The sequence below is a fragment of the Loxodonta africana genome, chromosome 8 (genome assembly GCF_030014295.1).
Source record: "Loxodonta africana isolate mLoxAfr1 chromosome 8, mLoxAfr1.hap2, whole genome shotgun sequence".
Classification (NCBI taxonomy): domain Eukaryota; kingdom Metazoa; phylum Chordata; class Mammalia; order Proboscidea; family Elephantidae; genus Loxodonta; species Loxodonta africana.
The window spans coordinates 58,156,459-58,176,752 of NC_087349.1; the positions used below are offsets into that span (position 1 = coordinate 58,156,459).

At 37.9% G+C, this 20,294-nt stretch overlaps 1 long non-coding RNA gene across 1 annotated transcript in view; it reads left to right on the plus strand.

Annotated features, from left to right (window-relative positions):
• Window positions 1-305: 305 nt before the first annotated feature.
• The window catches only part of LOC111749730 (uncharacterized), a 249,134-nt gene continuing 229,145 nt past the window's right edge, over window positions 306-20,294 (plus strand). Inside the window, exon 1 of the long non-coding RNA XR_010322679.1 lies at window positions 306-2,637. This is a non-coding gene — a long non-coding RNA (uncharacterized LOC111749730). The remainder of the gene's footprint in view (window positions 2,638-20,294) is intronic.

The window sequence follows — 20,294 nt, forward strand, 5'->3', positions numbered from 1 at the left end:
GGATATCGATGTTTATGTGTTCCATTTCATTTTTGTTGATTTCCAATTGTCCTAGATTCGTACTTCATACATTCCAGGTTCCGATTATTAATGTATGTTTGCAGCTCTTTCTTCTCATTTTGAGTCGTGCCGCATCAGTGAATAAAGGTCCTGAAATCTTTACTCCATCCACGTCATTAAGGTTAACTCTACTTTGAGGAAGCAGGTCTTCCTCAGTCATCTTTTGAGTGCCTTCCAACCTGGGGGGGCTCATCTTCCAGCAGTGTATCAGACAGTGTTCTGCTGTTATTCATAAGGTTTTCACTGGCTAATGCTTTTCAGAGCTAGACTGCCCTGTCCTTCTTCCTAGTCTGTTTTAGTCTGGAAGCTCAGCTGAAACCTGTCCTCCATGGGTGACCCTGCTGGTATCTGAATACTGGTGGCATAGCTTCCCACATGACAGCAACATGCAAGCCCACAGTATGACAAACTCACAGAAACTTTAAGATGATTAGAAGTAGTCAAATAAGAAGGCAACGCACTGCTTGGGCTCTAAGTTTTTCATATCATACCAGCTCTAGGATGGTTTACTTTAACCCATATACAAAAATACATTTTCATTTATGGTCATCAGCAGGGGCAGGGATGGAAATTACTTAATATTGGAACTCTGTGTTACATGCAATTCATTGGCATGCTGACCAATGATTTACTCTCAGCTGGGGATGAAGGTTCCTGGAATTGAAGACCATGCATCACTCTTCCTCTATTTCCGCTTTCAGATTTGTGTCAGACTCAATTCTTCCTCTCTTCAGTAGAGAACACTCTGTACCTTGAAGCATCTGATGGCTTATTGAGCCTTATTAAAATGTATAGACCCACGTAAAAAATCCTAAGTATTGCATAGCTGGCATTTTTTATATGTTCTCTTCTGCCTCCTCAAAATGTTTTGCACATATAAATGTAGCCTTACAGATCACAAGTCTTCTGGGGGCCTAAACTGTATCTTGCACTTCTCTTTACCAACTTTTCACTCCCTCCCGTCACTGTGGCCCTTGCCCCTCCCACCCTCCTCCACCTCACCCCACAGTCCCAATTCAAAGGATATAGATCGTTCTTAATATTTACTGCTCAATTCTTGGTAAATTAAATTCAAAATTAACTGTAGAGAGAAAAATCTGTGCCAAGAAATTCTCTAGTAAGTCTGTATTCTTTGGTTTATTCATTGCATACTTGCATTTTATGGACTTTTTTCGCTCATAGGAGGAAAAAAAAACCCAAAATGAAACAAAGCAAAAAAATAGCAGGATAAATCTGAATAATATCAGCTGTTGGCTGCAACTAAACCTTTATAGGAAGGATTTTGCAGGCAAGCCAGACAGGATCCTGAGAGAACAATTTCAGGGCAGAGAGAGACAAAATGAATCGCACTCAGGTAAACAGAAAAAACATGTATTCATTAAGACATAGTTGGGGCGAAGAGGAAGTAGAAAAGGCTACAGGCCTTTGAGGGAAAGGAACTAGGCTCCTAGGAAGATATATTATTGGGAATTTTGAAGTCTAAAGTATCAGCCGAGGGCAGCGTATTGCTTCCTCTTGGGTAAAGAGGCCTCAGGGTTCAATTCATTTGTTTTGGACTAATAACAAAAAAGCTCTTGGCACAACCCTGTGATTTGAAATATGAAGAAAACAAATCCGTGGAGGGAAAACCTGGCTCCAATATGTGACCACCCTTGTACTAAAGAACATTAAATTACAAATCAGTGAGTGACTTGAAAGCAGATTAAAATTTGTTTGTTACTCTATTTTTAAGACTTTCTTTTATAATGTGAAGAAAGAAGGTTATATAAAGTTTAGCCAGGTTTTTGTAAGATGATCTAAATGCACCTTTTCCACCTTATGTTCTCAGATTTGGCAGTGAAAAATTGTTCTGATCACAGTTTCTTGAAGTATAATTACTTTGTCAAAAGAAAATATAATTAGAAGTGATATTTTAAAATGTACCATAATTATATTTAAAGATTTGATAATTTGCTCACGTATGAAATGTTCTGTTAATATAGCAACAACCAACAGTGTGGAAGTCAGGAAATGATCTGACGGTTTTTCTCTTTCCTGTTTTAAAAATACCATCTATTCTACCCTTTGTTTATTCAAAGAGATATAGTCAGTTTCAGTGGTGGATTGAATTAAATGCTTGACACAGCTCTGTGAGCACCGTGTCCATTTATTTCCTCTGTTCCACTGTACTTTTTCCATGTATCATACCATTATTGCAGCAGAATAACAACAAAATACCTCTAGATTCCAATACATCCCTTCCGGTCTTTTCATTCTTAATCTCAGTCAGCATAAAGCTGGTTCTTGTTCCTCATCTTGGCCCTGGAAACTCTGGAAATCCCCTTGTATTAGTCATCCAGTGCCACTATAACAGAAATACCACAGGTGGGTGGCTTTAACAAAGAGACATTTATTCTCTCACTGTCTAGCATGCTACAAGTCCAAATTCAGGGTGCCAACCTCAGGAAAAGGTTTTCTCTCTCTGTCAGCTGTGGAAGAAGGTCCTTGTCATCAGTCTTCCCTTGGTCTGGGAGCATCTCAGCACAGGAACCTCAAATCCAAAGGATGCGCTCTGCTCCTGGCACTGCTTTCTTGGTGGTATGAGCTCCCCATGTCTCTCTGCTCGCTTCTATCTTTTATACCTCAAGAGAGATTGGCTTAAGACATTATCCAATCTTGTAGACCTCATCCATATAACTGTCGCTAATCCATCTTATTACATCATAGTGATGGGATTTACAACACATAGGGAAATCACATCAGATGATGAAATGGTAGACAGCCATACAATCATACAAGGGAATCATGACCTAGCCGAATTGACAGACATTTTTGGGGGACACAATTCAATCCATGACACCCCTCTTCCCTTCTATTCTCATTTATTGCTAAAAAAAAAAAAAAAATCCCTTCTCTTTGGCAGGATTTGATAGTTTGAATTCCCCCACTGGTGGTGAGTTCTTCTCATATTGCTCATGTGCAGATTTGGATCAATAAATCAAATATTTTGGAATAAAATATTTCTTAAAAATAAAAGCGGTTCCTTTTTGACAAATCATGAGATGGCATAAAGTATGTAGCTTCAGAAAGATCCAGAGACATCAAGTTTTAGAGCGGAATGGAAAACAAATTAATTGAATTAATTGTTCTTGATTCACATCATCTAAGGCTAGAATTGTCAAAGCCAAAAGAAAAAGATAACTTTCTCCTTTTTCTGTCAAGTATGTTCTTCTTAGTAACCACTTTCCTACTTTCTGGGACCTGGGCATTGAGAAAAGAGACAGAATCTGTGAACCTGTGCTGTTTGGAAGGAATTTAGAGCAACGGAGTCAGGTGCTCTGACCTCGAATCTCCGTTTCCCCAACTGACCTTTGACAAGTTATTTAGCCTCTCTCAACTTCAGTTTCTCTAAATGCAAAAAAAGAGTAATGATAATACTAGATTCTTTGGTTTTTGTGAGGCATTTAGAATGGTTAGTTGTTACTTTTGCCATGCTGAATTAGACATTGTCCAGCTAAGTGTTCCAAACTCTGAGCTAAAATGACCCCATCGGAACTGGGTTTCATTAAACTAGAATTGGACGTCTGATTAGTTGGCAGTGGACCTTTAGTTAAAATCACATACATTCCTAGATAAATGTTTTTTCTTCTCTCTCTTTTCAACCAATTTGTAATTGAAACAAAGTCTGAAGTTGTCATTTTCCAATGTCACATTTGATGTAAAAATAAGTATAGGAATTGTTTGGATAGAATGTACTTTCCTCATAACTGAATTTTGTTGGGTGGTCTGAATTACTAGTTAAGGCCACAGTGACTAGAAAACTACAAAAATGCATTTGAAGAATGACATGAATTTCAATCTCTCATTCTATCTAGGCATTTCTTTTGCCATGATCTGATATTGATTTGCAGAAGTGGAATGGATGGAAAAAGAGTGACAATCAATTTAGATAATTAAAATAATTGAACAGAAGAAAGAAATTCAATGTTGGGTCTGGTTGCAATACAGTAATGAATTCTCACATATGACATACATTGTTCAGCAAGAAATTGATAAAAGAATAGGGCATTCTTCTTATAATGTTTTATTTTATATGAAGTATTGACATTTAAGCCATTTATTGACAATGCTTCTCATGTCTCTTGGGTTTAAAAATTTTTAAAAAAAAAATTTTTATTGTGCTTTAAGTGAAAGTTTACAAATCAAGTCAGTCTCTCATACAAAAATTTTTGTACACTTTGCTATATACTCCTAATTGCTCTCCCCCAATGAGACAGCACACTCCTTCCCTCCACTCTCTATTTCCATGTCCATTCCTCCAGCTTCTGACCCCCTCTGCCCTCTCATCCCCCCTTAAGATAGGACTTGCCAACATAGTCTCATGTGTCTACTTGATCCAAGAGGCTCATTCTTCACTAGCATCATTTTCTATCCCACTGTCCAGTCCAATCTCTGTCTGAAGAGTTGGCTTTGGGAATGGTTACTGTCTTGGGCTAACAGAAGGTCTGGGGACCTTGACCACCCAGGTCCTTCTATTCTCAGTCAGACCATTCAGTCTGGTCTTTTTAGGAGAATTTGGGGTCTGCATCCCACGGCTCTCTTGCTCCCTCAGGGGTTCTCTGTTATGTCCCCTGTCAGGGCAGCCATCAGTTGTAGCCAGGCACCATCTAGTTCTTCTGGCCTCAGGCTGATGTAGTCTCTGGTTGATGTGGCCCTTTCTGTCTCCTGGGCTCATAATCACCTTGTGTCTTTGGTGTTCTTCATTCTCCTTTGCTCCTGGTGGATTGAGACCAATTGATGCATCTTAGATGGCCACCTGCTAGTGTTTAAGACTGCAGACGCCACTCTCCAAAGTAGGATGCAGAATGTTTTCTTAATAGGTTATATTACATCAATTGACTTAGATGTCCCCTGAGACCATGGTCCCCAAACCCCTACCCCTGCTACGCTGGCCATTGAAGCATTCAGTTTATTCAGGAAACTTCCTTGCTTTTGGTGTAGTCCAGTTGTGCTGACCTCTCCTATACTGTGTGTTGTCTTTCCCTTTACCTAAAATAGTTCTTATCTATATCTAATTAGTGAGTACCCCTCTCCCTCCATCCCTCCCTCCCCCCCTCATAACCATCAAAGAATATTTTCTTCTCAGTTTAAGCTATTTCTCGAGTTCTTATAATAGTGGTCTTATACAATATTTGTCCTTTTGCAACTGACTAATTTCACTCAGCATAATGCCTTCCGGACTCCTTTATGTTATGGAATGTTTCATAGATTCATCTCTGTTCTTTACTGATGCATAGTATTCCATTGTGTGAACATACCATACTTTATTTATCCATTCATCTGTTGTTGGGCACCTTGATTGCTTCCATCTTTTTGCTGTTTTAAACAGTGCTGCAATGAACATGGGTGTGCATATATCTGTTCGTGTAAAGGCTCTTATTTCTCTAGGATATATTCCAAGGAATGGGATTGCTGGATCCTATGGTAGTTCTATTTCTAGCTTTTTAAGGAAGCTCCAAATCGATTTCCAAAGTGGTTGTAACATTTGACATTCCCACCAGCAGTGTATAAGTGTTCCAGTGTCTCCACAACCTCTCCAACACTTATTATTCTGTGTTTTTTGGATTAATGCCAGCCTTGTTGGAGTGAGATGGAATCTGATTGTAGTTTTGATTTGCATTTCTCTAACGGCTAATGATCGTATTTCCTCATGTTTCTGTTAGCTACCTGAATGTCTTCTTTAGTGAAGTGCCTCTTCATATATCTTTCCCATTTTTTAACTGGGTTACTTGTCTTTTTGCAGTTGAGTTTTTGCAGTATCATGTAGATTTTAGAGATCAGGCGATGATCAAAAATGTTACAGCTAAAAACTTTTTGCCAATCTGTAGGTAATCTTTTTACTCTTCTGGTGAAGTCTTGGAATGAGCATAGGTGTTTGATTTTTAGGAGCTCCCAGTTATCTAGTTTGTCTTCTGCATTGTTAGTAATGTTTTGTATACTATTTATGCCATGTATTAGGGCTCCTAAAGTCCCTATTTTTTCTTCCATTACCTTTATCGTTGTAGATTTTATATTTAGGTCTTTTATCTATTTTGAGTTAGTTTTTGTGCATGATGTAAGGTATGGATCTTGTTTCATTTTTTTGCAGGTGGGTATCCAGCTTTGCCAGCACGATTTGTTAAAATGACTGTCTTTTCCCCATTTAACTGATTTTGGGCCTTTGTCAAATATCAGCTGCTCATATGTGGATGGATTTATGTCTGGATTCTCAATTCTGTTCCATTGGTCTATGTATCTGTTGTTGTACCAGTACCAGGCTGTTCTGACTACTGTGGCGGTATAATAGGTTCTAAAATCAGGTAGAGTGAGGCCTCCCACTTTGTTCTTCTTTTTCCGTAATGGTTTACTTATCCAGGGTCTCTTTCCCTTCCATATGAAGTTGGTGATTTGTTTCTCCATCTCATTAAAAAGTGCTGTTGGAATTTGGATTGGAATTGCATTGTGTCTGTAGATCACTTTTGGTAGAATAGACATTTTTACAATGTTAAGTCTTCCTATCCAGGAGCAAGGTATGTTTTTCCACTTATGTGGGTCTCTTTGCTTTCTTGAAGTATTGTCTTGTAGTTTTCTTTGCATCAGTCTTTTACATCTCTGGTAAGATTTATTCCTAAGTATTTTATCCTCTTAGGGGCTACTGTAAATGGTATTGATTTGATTTCCTCTTTGATGTTCTTTTTGTTGGTGTAGAGGAACCCAACTGATTTTTCTGTGTTTATCTTGTACCCTGATACTCTGCTGAACTCTATTAGTTTCAGTAGTTTTCTTGAGGGTTTTCTGTGTATAAGATAGGTCACCTGCAAATAGAGATACTTTTACTTCTTCCTTGCCAATCTGGATGCCCTTTATTTCTTTATCTAGCCTAATCGCTCTGGCTAGGACCTCCAGCACAATGTTGAATAAGAGCGGTGATAAAGGGCATCCTTGACTGGTTCCCGATCTCAAGGGGAATGCTTTCAGACTCTCTCAATTTGGGATGATGTTGGCTGTTGGCTTTGTATGAATGCCCTTTATAATGCTGAGGAATTTTCTTTCTGTTCCTATTTTGCTGAGGATTTTTATCATGAATGGGTGTTGAACTTTGTCAAATGCCTTTTCTCCTTCAATTGATAAAATCATGTGATTCTTGTCCTTTGTTTTATTTATATGATGGATTACATTAATTGTTTTTCTAATGTTGAACTACCCTTGCATACCTGGTATGAATCCCACTTGGTCATGGTGAATTATTTTTTTGATATGTTGTCGAATTCTATTGGTTACAATTTCGTTGAGGGCCTTTGCATCTAAGTTCATGAGGACTATAGTTCTGTAATTTTCTTTTTTTGTGGTGTCTTTACCTGGTTTTGCTATCAGGGATATCCTGGCTTCATAGAATGAATTTGGTAGTGTTCCGTTCTTTTCTATGCTCTGAAATACCTTTGGTAGTAGTGATGTTAACTCTTCTCTAAAAGTTTGGTAGGGCTCTGCAGTGAAGTGTTTTGGGACAGGGCTTTTTTTTTGTTGGGAGTTTTTTGATTACCTTTTCAATCTCTTCTTTTGTTATGGGTCTATTTAGTTGTTCTACCTCTGTTTGTGTTAGTTTATGTAGGTAGTGTGTTTCTAGGAATTTATCCATTTCTTCTAGATTTTCAAATTTGTTAGAGTAGAATTTTTCATAGTAATCTGATTCTTTTAATTTCAGTTGGGTCTGTTGTAATATCGCCCATTTTGTTTCTTATGTGGGATATTTGCTTCCTCTCTTGTTTTTGTTTTGTCATTTTGGCCAATGGTTTATCAATTTTGTTATATTTTTTCAAATAACCAGCTTTTGGTCTTGTTAATTCTTTCCATTGTTTTTCTGTTTTCTATTTCATTTAATTCTGCTCTAATTTTTATTATTTGCTTTCTTCTGGTGCCTGAGGATTCATTTTGTTGCTCTCTTTCTATTAGTTCAAGTTGTAGGGATAGTTCTTTGATTTTGGCCCTTTCTTGTTTTTGGATGTGTGGATTTATTGATATAAATTGGTCCCTGAGCACTGCTTTCGCTGTGTCCCAAAAGTTCTGATAAGAAGTGTTTTCATTCTCATTGGACTCTCTGAATTTCTTTATTCCCTCCTTAATGTCTTCTACAACCCATTCTTTTTTGAGCAGGGTATTGTTCAGTTTCCAAGTGTTTGATTTCTTTTCCCGGCTTTTTCTGTTATTGATTTCTACTACTATGGCCTTATGGTCAGAGGAGATGCTTTGAAAAATTTTAATGTTTTGGATTCTGCTAAGGCTTGCTTTATAACCTAATATGTGGTCTCTTCTAGAGAATGTTCCACGTGCACTAGAACAGAAAGTATATTTGGCTGCTGTTGGGTGGAGTGTTCCGTACATGTCTATAAGGTCAAGTTGGTTGATTGTGGCATTTAGATCTCCCGTGTCTTTATTGACCTTCTTTCTGGATGTCCTGTCCTTCACCAAAAGTGATCCGTTTAAGTCTCCTGCTATTATTGTGGAGCTGTCTATCTAACTTCTCAATGCTGTTAGAGTTTGTTTTATGTATCTTGCAGCCCTGTCATTAGGTGGATCAATATTTAATATTCTCCTGGTATATTGTCCCTTTAATGATTCTATAATGTCCTTCTTTATCCTTTGGGGTGGATTTAACTTTAAAGTCTATTCTGTCAGAAATTAATATTGCCACTCCTGTTCTTTTTTGAGTGTTGTTTGCTTGATATATATTTTTTCCATCCTTTGAGTTTTACTTTGTGTCTCTAAGTCTAAGGTGTGTCTTTTGTAGGCAGCATATAGATGGATCCTGTTTTTTAATACGTTCTGCCACTCTCTCTTTATTGATGCATTTAGTCCATTTACATTTAGGGTAATTATAGATAGGTATGAATTTAGTGTTATACATTTTGAGGTCCTTTTTTGTGTGTTGTTGGCAGTTTCTTTTTCACAGTTAATTTTTTGTGCTAAGTAGTTTATCTTTGTATATTGTCTTTTCCTCATATTTGTTTTTGTTAATTTTGTTTCTGCTGAGTCTCTATTTTTTTCTTGTATTTTATTTTGTTGTGTAGGATAGTTTGTCTCCTTTGTGGTTACCTTAATATTTGCCCCTATTTTTCTAAATTTAAACCTAAATTTTACTTCTTTGTATTGCTTTGTCTTCTTCTCCATATAAAAGATGTATGACTACATTTCTTAGTCCCTTTTTATTGTTTTAAAGTTGTCTTCTTTTATACAATAATATCACTGTTTCCCTGTTTTCAGTGTTTTTTTATCTTGATTTATTTTTGTGATTTCCCTGTCTGGGTTGACATCTGATTGCTCTGTCCAGTGTTCTAGTCTTGGGTTGATACCTGATAATTATTGATTTTCTAACCAGAGAACTCCCTTTAGTATTTCTTGCAGTTTTGGTTTGTTTTTGATGAATTCCCTAAACTTTTTTTTTTTTTCTGTTTATCTGGAAATGTCCTAATTCTGCCTTCATATTTGAGAGACAGTTTTCCTGGATATATGACTCTTGGCTGGCAATTTTTTTCCTTCAATACTTATATAAGTCATCCCATGGCCTTCTTGCCTGCATGGTTTCTGCTGAGTCATCCGAGCTTATTCTTATTGGCTCTTCTTTGTAGGTGACTTTTCGTTTATCCCTAGCTGCTCTTAAAATTCTCTATCTTTGGTTTTGGCAAGTTTGATTATAATATGTCTTGGTGACTTTCTTTTAAAATCTACCTTATGTGGAGTTCGATGAGCATCTTGGATAGATATCTTCTCATCTTTAGTGATATCAGGGAAGTTTTCTGCCAACAAATTTTCAACAATTCTCTCTGTATTTTCTGCTATCCCTCCCCGTACTGTTACTCCAATCGCTTGTAGGCTATTTCTCTTGATAGAGTCCCACATGATTCTTAAGGTTTCTTCATCTTTTCAAATTCTTTTTTCTGATTTTTCTTCAAATATATTGGTGCCAAGTGCTGTATCTTCAAGTTCAGAAGTTCTGCCTTCCTCTTGCTCAATTCTGCTCCTCTGATTTTCTATAGAGTTGTCTAATTCTTTAATTTTATTGTTAACCTTCTGAATTTCTGGTTGCTGTCTATGGATTCTTGCAGCTTGTTAAATTTTTCATTATGTCCTTTAATAACCTTTTTAATTTCTCCAACTTCTTTATCTGTGTGTTCCTTGGCTTGTTCTGTGTATTGCCTGATCTCCTTCCTAATTTCGTTCCTGAGGTCTTGAAGAGTTCTGTATGTTAATCATCTGAATTCTGTATCGGGTAATTCCAGGAAGGCACCTTCATCCACAAAATTTGTTGATTCTTTGTTTTAAGAGGTTGGTGAGGCAATCATGTTCTGTTTCTTCATGTGACTTGATATTGACTGTTGTTCCCAACATCTGTAAGTTGTTGTATTAGTTTATGTTTGCATACTGTATCCTAGCTTCTTGCTTTGTTTTGTTTTGTTGTGCCCAAATGGGTTGCTTGAGTGGGCTAGCTTGATTATTTTTGCCTTTGGAGTTCTGACATCCTGTCACCAGATGACTAGGGCTGTTATCAGGTATATCAGTCTAGGAGCCCATTCACTTTTCTTGTATGAATTTGGTTCTTGTGTCCAGGTAGCTGATCATCAAGTGTGTGGTACATGCTTGTCCTTCAGTCTTAGAGGGGCAGGGGTGATTTGTGTAGGTGCTGGTATCTGGTTGCAGCAGGGGGTCATGCTCTGAACATGGCAGTGGGCTGATAATCTTCCCCCAGTGTCTCTGAGGAAAGTGTGTCCGTCTTCTCTAGAGCGTATAGGTGGGTGGGTTTTGCAGATGGGCCATGGGCAGCCAATGTTTTTGGTTCTAAGGACTAGGAAGTGCCAGTTATCATTGGACCCCTGATGGGTGGCTGGTTGACCTGAGTGGAGCCACCCGTCCTTAGGCCCCTGTTTAATAGGCAATGCGGTGTCAAACATCAAACACCCACCTCTCCACCACACACCTGAAACTGTTGTAGTCTGCCAACAAGGGCCTATTCTCCTGAAACAGGCCCACACAGGTCCATGCAGTTGGGAAAGGTATTCAAAGTCTATGAACTATTTATGCCTGGACAGGAGCTGCTTCTGTCTTGAGCTCCCCAGGTTAGTAGAGCTGTCAAATTATCTTTTCCCCCAATTGCAAATTTATTCCTTCTCCAAGCCTGGGAGAATGGCTCCAGGTGCTCAACAAGGCCTTATCTCAAGCCCAGGGAAATCAACAGCTGCTGAAGCTAGCTAGGGGGTGGTGGGTGCAGTAAAATATACACAAGTGCTTAGCTTGTGCCGAAAGCACGTTCTCTGATTTTGGAGGTGCAAGCAGGCTGTGTGGCTGGCTGCTTCTCCCTGAGGAAACTGCGGCCAAATGCTACTTCCAGCCTGCTGCAGCTGCTCCCTGGTATGGTGCCTGAGGGATCCCAGCGATTCAGGTCCAGCAACTCCTGTCCAATATCTGAGCCACCTCTCTCTGCCCCTGCTGTTCAGTTCATTTTCTCAGTTTGCCTTTGATGCTAAGGGCTCCTAGGTTATCATAAATATAATTGTTCCACTTGTTTTTTTGATTCTTTGTTGTGAGAGGGTTCACAGGAAGTGTCTGGCTATTCTGCCATCTTGGCCCTGCCCCTAAAATTTTTTTAAATTGTAACATATATTTTGTGCTAAATTGTAATGACACTAAGTAAATTTATAAACAGCAAGAAGCATTAGTTAATCCTATTGGATCATGGTATTTAGGAAGTTTTTATTGTTGGTAGCTCTTTGAAAGTCTGTTCCAACTATTTTCAGTTGATATGCTAAATATGGATATTCTAACTAGGTAAAACTGTAACAGCTGGACTGTGGTTTCTTAAATGGGTACAATACTCTCACCTGGAATTGAAATACAAATCCTTAGGAAATATTTGAATTTTTTTCCTGTAAAACTGTGTTGTTTGTTTCCAAATAATGCAGACCACTGAATTGACCAGGAAGATGACTTCGAATAGAACACAATAAAGATAATTGTGCAGACATACCCTTCGTTGAAGAGTTAAAGAATTTTATAGAAGTGGGTTTGACGTAGCACCTTTAGCTTTGGCTAAAGAGAGTGGCTTCCAACAGGGAATATGCAAACTAAAATCATAAAGGGATGAAAAAAAAAGTTGAAGAGGCAGAGGACGGCTTCTTCATCTTTGATTTGGTCCATTGCCAGCGCTACGTATGACTCTCTGATAGTTTTATGGGACTAGTGAAATATTCATTGTTGACTAAAGGGAAGTGGCGCAGTTCTAAACATTCCAGGACCAAAAGGTTATTAATAATCTTGACTTGGCTTGAATTTCCTGAGAGAACATAGAACTGTTTCTCTTTACTTGAATCTGTAGCCTTAAGCTAGAGAGATGCTACTTGCTATAGTTTGTGCTATTACAGGCTGTATCTTGCCTCAGACCACAATGTGACTTTTATTTAAAACTAACTCTGTGCTACATCTCATTGGTCAAGGAGTTGGATGATTCCTTAAGCAGCCTCTAAAAGCAGCAGGTTGTGTATAGACTACATATCTTGTTCATTGGATTGAACAGTGGCAATATTTGCTACTACATTTTTCCTCTTTCTTTGAGACAAAAGCTGGGGGCACATAATTTTTTAAAATGCTTTTCTTCTCTAATGGCATCTGCTCAATGACCTGAAAAATCTTTGCTGTAGTGAATTGGAATGATAGTATTCTTTTCAGTTAGGCTCAAATTTAGCAAATATTTTTTGAGATCCTACACTGTACCAAGAACTTTTCTAGACACTTGGGGTTATAAAAATTATTATGACTCAGTCCAGCCCTAAAGGAGTTAATAATACATGGGTGGCATGGACTTCTAAGAAGCAAAAACAAAGAAACAAAATAAGACAAAATAACACTAAGTATTAGATGACTTACTAGCCTAAAAACAATAAATAAATGAACCTGTGCTGTTGAGTCAACTCCAACTTATGGCAAGTGCACATATTATGGAGGAGAACTTAGCTCCATAGGATTTTTTTTTTTTTTAATCAGTAGCAAATCTCCAGGCTTTCTTTCAAGGTGCCCCTGGGTGGTTTTGAACCAACCTTTAGTTTACCGATTGGGTGCTGTCGAGTGAATTCCAACTCATAGTGACCGCATGTGCCAGAGTGGAACTGGTCTATAGGATTTTCTTGGCTGTAATCTTTCTGGAAGCAGATCACCAGTCTTTCTCTTGTGGAGCCAAGTGCTTAATCATTCTGCCGCCAGGGCTCCTTTTTTGGTTAGTGGTCTAGAGCAAGCCATTTGTGCCCCAGGAACCTTTTTACTAGCCTAAAAAGAGACCCTTAAATGAAGGAGGTGTCACTTCATTTGGGAACGATTTTTCCAGGCAGAGAAAGAGAAAATGAGGTTTCTAGTTGAGGAACAGCATGTGTCATACATAGAGGTGTGACAGTTCATGTTGTGATTAGGAAACGGTGTGTAGTCCAGTGCGTGGCAAATTATAACATAGTTTGCTTAGCACCTTTGATACCTTCCAAGGGCTTGAGCATCTTCTTTAAATAATCACTGTAGTATATCTCTTATGAGTGGCATTGGCATACCACTATACCACCCCCTGCATATCTATATTATAATCACCAGAGTGCTGAATTAAAATTTGACCCATGGTGTTACCCAATTTTTGCTGGATGTGACATTTAAGTTTATAAACATTACAACATTCATTAAATATCTAGGAGTTGGAGGTGCTGTTAATTACTATCTAGTCAAAGAACTTTACTTGAAGAGATTAGATCAGAGCTTTACTTTGAAGCACTATCTGAAAAGTGGATCTGAGTCTTTGCAGATGGCTTCAGCTTGGAGGTCAAGTTTTTCACCCATGTGCCTTCAAAATACTACCATTCTTAGATCACAAATATCCCTAAATTGCACTGTCAGAGAGTAGGTGTTCAGTGAATGCTTGTAGCAAGAACGAAGGGATATATAAGGCTGCTGCATCTCTGTTGGATCAGGGGAGGCCATACATCCCTGCTTAGACTGTTTACATTTTATCTTGGAGAAAAATTTCATGATCCTCAGAGTCTCTATTCCAGAATAATAAAATATCCTCCCTGACAGAATGCAAAATTCAACCCCAAACTCTGGTTTAGGGTGTGGGAAAGAGAGAGTTAACTGTTCAAAGAGAAAAGCTTTTAAAAGAGTTATTAGAAGTAGTTTGTGGTGTAGTGCAATAATTGTTGATTATAAAAAGTGACCAGCTTTTAGTTCCTGCCTGTGGTTTTAATTAGTTTTAATGTATGTAAATCATGTGGTCCTCTACTGACCTGCTCAAGTTCATTACTCACTAGGTTGTCTGCAGCCGGTTGTTTCAGGATTCACTGTCATACTTAGAAGGAAGAGTTCTTGTCACTCACACAGCAGCCTCAAGAATGGGGGCTTTTTTTTTCTCCTGGGAATGAAATTCAATCCACACAAAGCATTTAGATTGAGAGCTCAGCTTGTATGCAGTGCCCTCATCCTCACAGGTGATGTAGAGGAAGACTCAGGCCCATTTACGGTGTGCCAATGATCACAGATGCTAGGTGGGCATGTTATTGTTGTTAGGTGCCATCGAGTCAGTTCCAACTCATAGCGACCCTAGTTACAACAGAACCAAACACTGCCCAGTCCTGTGCCATCCTCACAATCACTGGTATGCTTGAGCAGCCACTGTGTCAGTCCATCTCGTTGAGGATCTTCCTCTTTTTTGCTGGCTGTCTACTTCTCCAGGGACTGATCCCTCCTGGTAACATGTCCAAAGTATATGAGACATAGTCTTGCCATCCTTGTTTCTAAAGAGCATTTCTAGTTGTGCTTCTTCTGAGACAGATTCGTTCATTCCTTTGGCAGTCCATGGTATATTCAATATTCTTCGCTGACACCACAATTCAAAGCCATCAATTCTTCAGTCTTCCTTATTCACCATCCAGCTTTCACATGCATATGAGGCAATTGAAAACACCATGGCTTGGGTCAGGTGCACCATAGTAGTATTCAAGGTAACATCTTTGCTTTTCAACACTTTAAAGAGGTCTTTTGCAGCAGATTTGCCCAGTGCAATGTATCTTTTGATTTTTTGACTGCTGCTTCATGGATGTTAATTGTGGATCCAAGTAAAATGAAATCCTTGACAACTTCAAACTTTTCTCTGTTTATCATGATATTGGTTATTGGTCTAGTTGTGAGGATTTTTGTTTTCTCTATGTTGAGATGTAATCCATACTGAAGGCTCTGGTTTTTGATCTTTATTAGTAAGTGCTTCAAGTCCTTTTCACTTTCAGCAAGCAAGGTTGTGTCATCTGCATATCTCAGGTTGTTAATGAGTCTTCCTCATATGTCTGTCAGTTTGTCTTACTGTGGGGGCTTGTTTGTTGCTGTGATAATGGAAGCTATGCCACCGGTAATCAGATACCAGCAGGATCACCCATGGAGGACAGGTTTCAGCTGAGCTTCCAGATTAAGACAGACTAGGAAGAAGGGCCCTGTGGTCTACTTCTGAACAGAATTAGGCAGTGAAAACCTTATGAAAACAGTTGAACATTGATACAGTGCCAAAAGATGAGATCCTCAGGTTGGAAGGCATTCAGAATACGACTGCGGAAGAGCTGCCTCCTCAAAGTAGAGTTGACCTTAATGACATGGACGGAGACAAGCTTTCGAGACCTTCATTTGCTGATGTGGTATGACCCTAAATGAGAAGAAACAGCTGCAAACATCCATTAATAATCAGAACGTGAAATGTAGTAAGTATGAATCTAGAAATTGGAAATCATCGAAAATGAAATAGACCCCATAAACAATCGATATCCTAGGCACTAGTGAGCTGAAATGGAGTGGTGTTGGCCATTTTGAATCAGACAATCATACGGTCTACTATGCTGGGAATGACAAACTGAAGAGGAATGGCATCATATTCATCATCAAAAAGAACATTTCAATATCAATCATGAAGTACAATGGTGTCAGTGATAGGCTATTATCCATACACCTACAAGGAAGACCCGTTAATATGACTATTATTGAAATTTACACACCGACCACTAAGGCCAAAGCTGAAGAAATTGAAGATTTTTCCAATTTCTGCAGTCTGAAATTCATGAAACATGGAATCAGGAAGCATTGATAATTACTGGCGATTGGAATGCTAAAGTTGAAGATGAAGAAGGATTGGTAGGTGGAAAATATGGCCTTGGTAATAGAAACAATGCCAGGGATCGCATGATAGAATTTTGCCAGACCATCTACTTCTTCATTGCAAATACCTTTTTTCACCAACATAAACGGCAACTATACACATGGTCCTCACCAGATGGAGTACACAGGAATCAAATTGACTACATCTGTGGAAAGAGATGATGGAAAACTGAATTATCAGTTAGAACAAGGCCAGGGGCTGAGTGTGGAACAGGCCATCAATTGCTCATATGCAAGTTCAAGTTGAAACTGAAGAAAATTAGAAAAAGTCCAGGAAAGCCAAAGTACGAGCTTGAGTATATCGCACCTGAATTTAGATACCACCTCAAGAATAGATTTGACGCATTGAACACTAATGACTGAAGAACAAACGAGTTGTGGAATGACACCAAAGACATCGTATATAAAGAAAGCAAGAGGTTGTTAAAAAGACAAGAAAGAAAGAAAAGACCAAAATGGACGTCAGAAGATACTCTGAAACTTGCTCTTGAGTGTCGAGTAGCTAAAGTGAAAGTAAGAAATGATGAAGTAAAAGGACAGAATAGAAGATTTCTAAGGTGGGCATAGACCCTGGATTTCCTATAAGATGTGAACCTCAGAAATGCCCTTTCTGATGTTTGCCTTATTAGTACAGTACATCATTATGTACTTATTGATTACAATGGTGATGACAAAAGTGGGGGGAAGATTTAGGTTTAAGATAATGTAACATGTTGTGGGACCATCTTGTAGATGAGAATACCTTCCTTTAGTTACATGGTGCTCATGTCTGGCTGCACTTTTGAATCACCTGGAGAGTATTTAAAAATTACCATTGCAGGCAACACCCAAGCCAATTATATTAGAACTTCTAGGGTTTCTGATTTAGTAGGTCTAGGGTGGGGCCCTAGGAGCCCTGGTAGCACAGTAATTACAGCATTTGGATGTTAAATGAAAAGTCAGTGGTTCAAACTACCAGCCGCGGTGCGGGAGATGTGACAGTCTGCTACCATAAAGATTTATAGCCTTGGAAACCCAGTGGAGCAGTTCTACTCTGTCCTGCAGGGTTGCTATGAGTTAGAACTGGCTTGATAGCAATGGGTTAGGGTGGAGCCCTAGAATTTGCATTTCTAACAAGTTCCCAGGTGATGCTAATGGCGCTGGCCTGGGTACCATACTTTGAGAACCATTGGTCTAAGGTAACAGGATACATTGTGTTTCCCTCTCTGTTTCTTGTAAATTTTATTTTGAAATAATTTAAATCTTGCAAAAAACTGCAAGAATGGCATAAAGAACTCAAATATACTCTTTACCAATTTTTAATATTTTATCACATTTGTTTTATCCTTTCCTCTCTCCATATATCTTGATGTGTGTTTTTTTCTGAACTGCCTGAAAGTAGGTTGTATACAATATACTGTCTTAACCAATAATTCTTCATTGTGTATTTCCTAAGAATAAGAATATTCTCTTATATAGTCAAATTATCATGATGAAATTTAGGAACTTCAACATTGATATAATACTTTTTTTTTTTTATCTACTAACTATATTCCAATTTTGTGAAATGCCTCAATAATGTCTTTTATAATTTTTTTTTTTTTTACTTCGGGGCTCTGTCCAAGACAATGGTTTGCATTTAGTTGTCATACGTCTTTGATCTTTTTAAAAAATGTCAACATTTCCTCAACCTTTCTTTGTTTTTCATACCACTGAAAAATTTGATGGACATAGGACAGTTATTTTACAGAATTTTCCTCTATTTGGGATGTTTCCTTGTGATTACATTCAAGTTATGTATTTTCGATGGAATACTGCGTTAGAGATGTTCTGTTTTTCTCACATCTAGAAATGTTTCTGATTTTAATTTTGAACTCTTGGTTCAGGTATTGCCAATCTTGCCACTGTACTATTATTATTTTTTGGAACTAATAAGTAATTTGTGGGGCGATACTTTGAGTCTGTATAAATAGCCTGCTCCTTTTAAACTTTCCCACTGTTATTCTTGCCTGAATCAATTTTTACTGTGATGGTTGTAAAATGGTGATTTTCTGACTCTGCCCTTCCTTCTGTATTTATTACCTGGCATTTTACTATAAAGAAGATCTTTTCCTTCTCTCTCATTTATTTTTTTATTTATCTATTGATTGTCAATAAGAACCAAGGTTTCTTATTTAATGCAATGGGTTTTAATGTATTAGCCTCTACATTTATTTCTATGGTAAAGTTGCCCTAGATTTGAGCAGTAGAAGTCCCTTCAAGTCCCCTCATAATTTTTTGAGGACTTACTTTTTTCTTACTTTTTTTATGGTACAAGTTGTTTCAGATTCATTTTGCACCTTTGATGGAGCAGTGGTTAAGCTTGGCTGCTAAACAAAAGGTCAGCAGTTAGTTCAAATCTGCCAGCTGCACCTTAGAAACTCTATGGGGCAGTTCTGCTGTAGGGTCGCTATGTATTGGAATCAACTTGACGGCAATAGTTTTTTTTGTTTTTTGTGCTAGCCCTGAAATTAGCCTTTTCTTCAAGAAGCCCTGGTTCCTTTTAGTGGGAAAGGCATTTGGAAACCAAGACCTGCGTGATAATGTATCCTCATAACACAGACAAGCATTAGAATGAGCATAGTGATGTGTGATTATAGAAGCAGATATTCTGAAAACTAGACTGTAAACTTTGGAGTAAAGTTTGCTCATCAGTTGGTGAAACCAAAAAGGGAAAATACATTTGATTAAAAAAATAAATTGTTAAATGTTACCATTGATTTTTAGCTAACAAAAGCATTACTTGAGTCAAGAAAAGGAAACTGCATTTCATAATCTATGATTCTCTTACCAGTAAGTAGTAGTATTTTTTTTTTTTTTTTACAAGATACTGTCATAGCCTCATGCTTCTGCAAAATGACTGCTACCATTTAGGTCTAAATCAGTTACAAAACGACCATATCTTGGCAGTGATGAAATAGACTTGACGTATAGCTGTATTGCAGATAAATATTTGAGCAATAGACTATTGATGCAATTGATGTGTTTAAGAAACAGCAGTTGCTTCAGGATGGAAGACATGAAAAATGGGCAGACCAGATCTGTGCACAGGCCACAGCTGAATCCTGAGGAAGTAGCAAAATATTATGCCCAAAAGAGAAAAGGAAAGATGCTTAAGGTTAGCCACTCAAGAGTGAAATGTAGAAATGAAAAGCTCTGTATGGAAAATTGAAATGAAATAATGTATTAAAATGTATCAAAGCCAATTAAGTTGCTGAGTTGAGTATGAAAACATGTTATTGTAATAATACTTATAGAAGTAGCCTACAAGATACTAGGAATAAAGTTATTAAATCGATCTTTACCAAATTCTCTTGTTGGAGATAAAGAACGGTCATCTATATAAATATATTAGTAAACACATATATTAACAAAACTTATCAAGCTGTAACATCCTTGTTGGCAGGTGTAGGGGGGAGAGCTGAGTGTTGTGGGTTAAGAGTTGATTAATGATGTCATTTGCAAAGACGGGCTGCATGATGGGAGATAAGGCATTTTTAATTTCAAATAGTACTTTTTTTCTTTGAGAAGGGTAAAAATATTTTGGTATTTTCAAAAATATGAAGATACAAATCCTGGTCATAGCAGAGAGAACAAAGACCTGAAACACTGAGTTGGAGCAGAGAAGAAGTCACTGATTCATTCAGCCTTTCCCTTTAGCAAAGAGAGGAGGAAGCCAATGTGTTGGAGGAAAGCAAGGTATAAATCGATAGATAATCCTTGGTACCTAATGATTTTACTTTAAGAAGTGCATGAGTGACAAGAAAACATTTTGTGCAATTTACTAGAAATCTCTGAATAGGATTTGCACAGGACACAAAAAATCATCACTAGACCTGAAAGCGATATAGACCCAAACAGAGAATACAGAATTCTGATCACTGTGATTGAGGGATCTCATCAATTCCTTAGTGAATGGAAACTGGAAATTGCTCTCAGAACTTTACACCGTATGGAAATGTGTTTAATTCTTATACAAAAGATTG